The following is an 8,279-nucleotide window of genomic DNA, read 5'->3' on the forward strand; positions in this document are numbered from 1 at the left end:
ACCGACACTAGTGACACACACTAATGAGACGCACACTCTATGGAAAACGTGCTTCAAGACCTGCTGGCTCCTGTCTTTACCACATTGTAATAGTTGCACTTTCCTCCCGATATTGTGATGGATAATCATGCACTGTTAACACAATGTTATGGTTGTTATTTTGTGCTGGTTGTGGTGACATGATTTATGTAGGTCAGTAATATACATCCCCAAAGGTACACAAAGGTAAAACATTTTATTGAGTTAATAAAAAATACAATGAAAATGTCCATGTCCATGATTCTTACAGAACAGCATCACCGTCATAATTACATGTATGGAATGCTGAATGACATGGCACAGTACATGGTAGATCCATCTGTTTCAGGAAGTAATTTTGATTTTCTGCGTCACACCACCGTTAGCTGCAGGAGACTTTTTAAAATAGTCACATTGAGTCTCATTATCTCTTTGAGTGTCACTCCTTTGGAAGCTTGTCTATAAATAACAATACTTTTGTGTTTTATAGGAGCCCATTCAGTGGCAGACAGACATATGAAAGTGTTCCTTTCATTTCCCTCAGTCGTTGTTTTTCATAAACCCTTGAGAGTTGATCTGTGGGTGCTGGAGACTTCGAAGTCACAGTTTGCCTTGAGCGTTCTTTTAGTAAACAACACCTCATCAAAACATCATTTTCCCTCTTCCCCTTTCACGTCTGTCCTTTGTTCCGCATCTATCTCTCTATCTCCCTCTCTGCTCTGTCTCTCTTGTGGTCTATTTCACTATCCCTGGCATCATCTATCTCTCTATCTCCCTCTCTGCTCTGCCTCTCTTGTGGTCTATTTCACTATCCCTGGCATCATCTATCTCTCTATCTCCCTCTCTGCTCTGTCTCTCTTGTGGTCTATTTCACTATCCCTGGCATCATATATCTCTCTATCTCCCTCTCTGCTCTGTCTCTCTTGTGGTCTATTTCACTATCTCTGGCATCATCAATCTCTCTATCTCCCTCTCTGCTCTGTCTCTCTTGTGGTCTATTTCACTATCTCTGGCATCATCAATCTCTCTATCTCCCTTTCTGCTCTGTCTCTCTTGTGGTCTATTTCACTATCCCTGGCATCATTATTTCTCCAGTAAGTCAACATCAAGTTGTCTCTGATGAGATGAGGGCTGTTCTCTTTCCCTCTATCACTCCCTCTCTCTCTCCTCATTTCCTTTCTCATTTACCCTTTTCCTCATTCCCCAGATTGTGGTTTAGTGCAGATGAGCAGGGGGAGGCCAGACTGCTGAGTATAAACAGACTGACAGATGGACAGTCCCAGAGCAGAGCCAAGGAGATAAGAGGATTTATGCTGGTGTTTTTGTTTACGTAATGTGGTAGGGAGAGACAAAGAGAGGCAGAAAGAAAGAGGTGTGGAGAGGGGGGTGATAGAGAGATCGATGGAGAGAATGTCTTGACAGATAAGGACCCCGAAACATAGTTTTTTTAGTGTTCACTCATTGTGTTAGTTAACAGTCAGTGGCAGTCTGTTTGGCCAAGAAGTGTTTTTCCTCTGTCTGTCCATCATCAGGCTGTAGTCAGTAAGCATTTCTGCTCGCCCCTCATTTCTGCTCCCGGGCTACTGTCAGCACTGCTGACCTCTCTTGGCAAGAGGGCACCTTGCAGGCCTTGTAGAGGATGACGAAGAGGATAAGGGTGAGGATGCCCACTACAGAGTTACACACAATGGCCATGATGGTCCATGCAGAGAGACCAGTGCTCAGCTCTGTCTCCATGGTCAGCGTCCTGGTTCACACTAAATTTGAAGTTCTATGAATACAAATCCTCCAAGTTCCACTCAAGCCCGACTCAGAGGTTTACTGGCACATCCTAGTCCACGGTCCACTGTGGGCTTCATACTCTGCTGTCTCTTGTGTTAGCCCCAACAAGTGGCCCCTGAGCAAAGAGGAAAATGTGAGATTTAATGCATGAACATGTACACACACATTTTAAACATGTACATGCACCTATGTGAACAACCGTCTTACACACAAACATATAGTACACACTGAGATAATGGGCAGTCTTTCCCCGGGTCCGGACCTCCCGGAGAGGGGACAATGTACTCAAGGTGATCATGCACTTTCCTAAGGGGACCTGTTCTCCATGCCAGACTAGCACACTACAGGTTTTAACTGGGGATGGATGACCATATCACTAACAGCTTATTCACTACAAGAGGTGTCTTAAGAGCAATAGATGTCATTGAACTTGATTCAAACACTGAAAGCAGTCTTCTTAAGAGTCCACAATACTTAAAACATGTCCAAATGTAATCTACAGATATTATAAATATGTAATCTAACTGCAAATTCTTATTTGTTTGTGTAGTGGACCCTGTGAATGTGTGTTTAGATGCAGGTTTGTGGATGTGTTGATATCAACCTGGGCCTGTATGTGTGTCTGAGTGAGTGTGTGTTTAGATGCAGGTTTGTGGATATGTTGATATCAACCTGGGCCTGTATGTGTGTGTCTGAGTGAGTGTGTGTTTAGATGCAGGTTTGTGGATATGTTGATATCAACCTGAGCCTGTATGTGTGTGTCTGAGTGAGTGTGTGTTTAGATGAAGGTTTGTGAATGTGTTGATATCAACCTGGGCCTGTATGTGTGTGTCTGAGTGAGTGTGTGATGGTTTCTGTGTCAGCGAATGATATTCCAATCACACTTCAATATAGAGAACCAACTCATTCATCTCTCTATGCATCCCTCTACAATGCATTCCAATAAGGCCACACATTTCTCCATGCATGGACTGAGTGAGGCAAACTCATTTCAAACTTCTCTCCTCTCTCCCTGCCACTCTCAGCCAATCGTAATCAAGACAGGTACAGTGCCTTGCGAAAGTATTCGGCCCCCTTGAACTTTGCGACCTTTTGCCACATTTCAGGCTTCAAACATAAATATATAAAACTGTATTTTTTTGTGAAGAATCAACAACAAGTGGGACACAATCATGAAGTGGAACGATATTTATTGGATATTTTAAACTTTTTTAACAAATCAAAAACAGAAAAATTGGGCGTGCAAAATTATTCAGCCCCTTTACTTTCAGTGCAGCAAACTCTCTCCAGAAGTTCAGTGAGGATCTCTGAATAATCCAATGTTGACCTAAATGACTAATGATGATAAATACAATCCACCTGTGTGTAATCAAGTCTCCGTATAAATGCACCTGCACTGTGATAGTCTCAGAGGTCCGTTAAAAGCGCAGAGAGCATCATGAAGAACAAGGAACACGCCAGGCAGGTCCGAGATACTGTTGTGAAGAAGTTTAAAGCCGGATTTGGATACAAAAAGATTTCCCAAGCTTTAAACATCCCAAGGAGCACTGTGCAAGCGATAATATTGAAATGGAAGGAGTATCAGACCACTGCAAATCTACCAAGACCTGGCCGTCCCTCTAAACTTTCAGGTCATACAAGGAGAAGACTGATCAGAGATGCAGCCAAGAGGCCCATGATCACTCTGGATGAACTGCAGAGATCTACAGCTGAGGTGGGAGACTCTGTCCATAGGACAACAATCAGTCGTATATTGCACAAATCTGGCCTTTATGGAAGAGTGGCAAGAAGAAAGCCATTTCTTAAAGATATCCATAAAAAGTGTCGTTTAAAGTTTGCCACAAGCCACCTGGGAGACACACCAAACATGTGGAAGAAGGTGCTCTGGTCAGATGAAACCAAAATTGAACTTTTTGGCAACAATGCAAAACATTATGTTTTGGCGTAAAAGCAACACAGCTCATCACCCTGAACAGCTCACCATCCCCACTGTCAAACATGGTGGTGGCAGCATCATCGTTTGGGCCTGCTTTTCTTCAGCAGGGACAGGGAAGATGGTTAAAATTGATGGGAAGATGGATGGAGCCAAATACAGGACCATTCTGGAAGAAAACCTGATGGAGTCTGCAAAAGACCTGAGACTGGGACGGAGATTTGTCTTCCAACAAGACAATGATCCAAAACATAAAGCTAAATCTACAATGGAATGGTTCAAAAATAAACATATCCAGGTGTTAGAATGGCCCTGTCAAAGTCCAGACCTGAATCCAATCGAGAATCTGTGGAAAGAACTGAAAACTGCTGTTCACAAATGCTCTCCATCCAACCTCACTGAGCTCGAGCTGTTTTGCAAGGAGGAATGGGAAAAAATGTCAGTCTCTCGATGTGCAAAACTGATAGAGACATACCCCAAGCGACTTACAGCTGTAATCGCAGCAAAAGGTGGCGCTACAAAGTATTAACTTAAGGGGGCTGAATAATTTTGCACGCCCAATTTTTCAGTTTTTGATTTGTTAAAAAAGTTTGAAATATCCAATAAATGTCATTCCACTTCATGATTGTGTCCCACTTGTTGTTGATTCTTCACAAAAAAAATACAGTTTTATATCTTTATGTTTGAAGCCTGAAATGTGGAAAAAGGTCGCAAAGTTCAAGGGGGCCGAATACTTTCGCAAGGCACTGTATTTTTTTGAATAAGGGTCGTGGCAATGATGCACTTGATTGACTCCTGGTAATAGAGGTTATCATTTTAAAGGAGTCATTTCATGTGCAACATACAGTATGGAAAGCCAAATGGTTTGCATCAATATACATTCATTCTTGAGTCTGTTCACTTCCGATCTGAACTGTGGTAGTGTTAGAGAATGCAAAGTAGTAGCGCAGAGTTAATGATCATCTCACATCATGTTTCACACATCAGTCATTCATTCTTTTTGGGATCCTACTTGGTGGACTGGTGCGTATTGGATCTATTGAGGATGACACACGTCCTGTTACAGGGATGCGCAATTCCAGTCCTGGAGGGCCTGATTGGTGTCACAGTTTTGTCCCAGCTCCAGATATCACACCTGACTCCAATAATCATCTAATCATGATCTTCAGTTTAGAATAACATTAGTATAATCAGCTTTGTTTGCTAGGGTTGGAGAAAAAGTGTAACACCACTCCGGCCCCCGAGGACTGTAGTTGCCCATCCCTGTAAGACTGTCAGTGGTGCCACTGGTGTTGATGTGGAGGAATTGCATGCTGGTACCACTCTCCATATTTTCAAGCATAGTGGTGTCGGCATCATGTTATGGGTATGCTTGTAATCGTTAAGGACTGGGGAGGTTTTCAGGATAAAAAAGAAACGGAATGGAACTAATCACAGGCAAAATTCTAAAGGAAAACCTATCTCAGTCTGCTTTCCACCAGAGACTGTAGACTGCGAGATGAATTCACCTTTCAGCAAGACAGTAACTTAAAACACAAGTCTAATCTACAGTGGAGTTGCTTACTAAGAAACAGTGAATGTTCCTGAGTGGGCGGGTTACAGTTTTGACTTAAATCTACTTGAATCTATGGCAAGACCTGAAAATGGTTGTCTAGTAATGATCAACCACCGATTTGAATAATGGGCAAATAATGCACAATCCAGGTGTGGAAAGCTCTTAGAGACTTACCCAGAAAGACTGACAGCTGGGTATCATTGCCAAAGGTGCTTCCACAAAGTATTGAATCAGGGGTGTGAATACTTATGTAAATTAGATATTATTTGATTATTTTTTTCAATAAATTAGAAAAAAACAAAAACAAACTTGTTTTCACTTCGTCATTATGGGATACTTTGCATAGATTTGTGTGTAGACATTTTGAATTCAGGCTGTAACATGACAAAATGTGGAAGAAGTCAAGGGGTATGAAAACTTTCTGAAGGCACTGTATCTTTCTGATAGAACACATAGGGTTTTCTTTAATGGAAGCTTCTTTCATGTTAAACATGTCAAATGTGGTGAATTGTAGGGCAGCTCTTTTGGCACTCTACTCTATTTCTACCAATGACCTGCCACAAGCATTAAACAAAGCTTGTGTGTCTATGTATTCTGATGATTCGACCTTATCTGCATCAGCAACCACAGCTAGTGAAATCACTAGCTGCCGTCAGTTTTAGAATTAGAATTAGAACTGAACATCTCTAAAACTAAACTAAGAGCTTTGTATTTGGTACAAAACATTTCCCAAGTTCTAGACCTCAGCTGAATCTGGTAATGAATGGTGTGGCTGTTGAGCTAGTTGAGAAGACTACATTTATTGTTGTTACCTTAGATTACAAACTCTCATGGTCAAAACATATAGATTCAATGGTTGTAAAGATGGGCAGAGGTCTGTCTGTGATAAAGAGATGCTCTGGCTTTTTGACACCACACTCCTCAAAGCAAGTCCTGCAGGGTTACGTTTTATCTTGATTATTATCCATTCATATGGTCAGGACCTCGTTAAGCTGCAGCTGGCCCAGAACAGACCAGCAGGTTTTGCTCTTCATTATAGTCAGAGGGATAATATCAATACTATGCATGCCAGTCTCTCTTGGCTAAGATGTGTGGATAGACTTATTGTTTTCATAAAAAACTATGTTTTGGAAATTCCAATTAGCTTGCATAGTCAACTTACACACAGCACTGACACACACACTTACCCCAGCAGACATGCCGCCAGGGGTCTTTTCACAGTCCCCAGGTCCAGAACAAATTCAAGGAATCGTACAGTATTATACAGAGTCATGATTGCATGGAACTCCCTTCCATCTCATATAGTGCAAGAGGGCAGCAAATCTGTTTTTTAAAACAAATACAGCAATATCTCATGGCACAACTCCTCATGGCACAACTCCTCATGGCACAACTCCTCATGGCACAACTCCTCATGGCACAACTCCTCATGGCACAACTCCTCATGGCACAACTCCTCATGGCACAACTCCTCATGGCACAACTCCTCATGGCACAACTCCTCATGGCACAACTCCTCATGGCACAACTGTGACCTACTTTATGTGTGCATGTATTGACATGTATGTGTAACTGATAGATACACACACATGCACACGACATGTTAATGTTTTTTAATGTATGTAATTTGTCAAGTATTTTGTCAGTAATGTATTTTTCGTTATGTATCGGACCCCAGTAAGACTAGCTGTCACCATTGGCTTCGGCTAACGGGGATCATAATAAAATCATATTAATTCAATTTATCCATATAGGCCAAATTCCCACGAGTGTAAAGGGTTAATGAGCCAGAAACAACAATACCACGGACCCACTAGTGGTCTAAAGATTTTTAGCGATCCATAGATTTGGTTTGGTACTGTATTCTGTGGGGTGGAATTACAGCACCATTGGAAATACAGCAAATTTCCCACAATGTACCATCATTTACAGTATGTGTCAGTAAAACATCTCAGAGTATTTTACTGCTGATAATACCTAAAACCACTCTATAAATTACAGTTTCCGTCACAGTGTGGGAAAATCTGAGAAAAACACTTTGCGCTACTGTTGTTCTACTTGTTCTATTCTAATGATAGTCATCATCAATAACTTAGACCAATAGGCACTTAAAAAATGCGCCCACAAACCCTTGCTCACTCACTCACCTGTTCCCGCTACATTCAGCAGATCGCACCATCCGGAATCAACATATGCACAGATCCAACGTCGAGCAGACTCTGCAACGGATTCTGTTTCATTCTCAGGAATAAAGTTCAGGCACAAAAGTGCATTATTATTGTTTGACAAGGCAGTTGCCACCAAGTACCAGGCACATTTTCTTGACAGTTAGGTAGTGATTCAATATCCACAGCACACTGCTGGAATGAGAAAGCCTGCGAAGTCCCACCCGTTAGTTGAGTAGTGATGTCACTGTCAATGTGGATCACTGTGATGTCGCACACTCCCTCTCTCCCTCTCCTCCCTCTCGCTGCTCAGGCACAGAGGAGATTCAGCTATTTTAAGTAGCCTATAGGCTAACTCCAAGAACATCCCATCAATGGCTTTCTCTCTCACACACTGTGGTGTATAGGCTAACTCCAAGAACATCCCATCAATGGCTTTCTCTCTCACACACTGTGGTGTATAGGCTAACTCCAAGAACATCCCATCAATGGCTTTCTCTCTCACACACTGTGGTGTATAGGCTAACTCCAAGAACATCCCATCAATGGCTTTCTCTCTCACACACTGTGGTGTATAGGCTAACTCCAAGAACATCCCATCAATGGCTTTCTCTCTCACACACTGTGGTGTATAGGCTAACTCCAAGAACATCCCATCAATGGCTTTCTCTCTCACACACTGTGGTGTATAGGCTAACTCCAAGAACATCCCATCAATGGCTTTCTCTCTCACACACTGTGGTGTATAGGCTAACTCCAAGAACATCCCATCAATGGCTTTCTCTCTCACACACTGTGGTGTATAGGCTAACTCCAAGAACATCCC

The 8,279-nt window shown here is 42.2% G+C and overlaps 1 long non-coding RNA gene across 1 annotated transcript; it reads right to left on the minus strand.

Moving 5' to 3' along the window:
- Positions 1–216: 216 nt before the first annotated feature.
- Positions 217–7,720, minus strand: LOC116366482 (uncharacterized). The gene is made up of 2 exons (XR_004208283.1): positions 7,436–7,720; positions 217–1,915 (listed from the first exon to the last, which is right to left on the minus strand). It is a non-coding gene; the product is annotated as an uncharacterized LOC116366482 (long non-coding RNA).
- Positions 7,721–8,279: the final 559 nt, after the last annotated feature.

Source organism: Oncorhynchus kisutch, linkage group LG3 (genome assembly GCF_002021735.2).
Source record: "Oncorhynchus kisutch isolate 150728-3 linkage group LG3, Okis_V2, whole genome shotgun sequence".
Classification (NCBI taxonomy): Eukaryota; Metazoa; Chordata; class Actinopteri; order Salmoniformes; family Salmonidae; genus Oncorhynchus; species Oncorhynchus kisutch.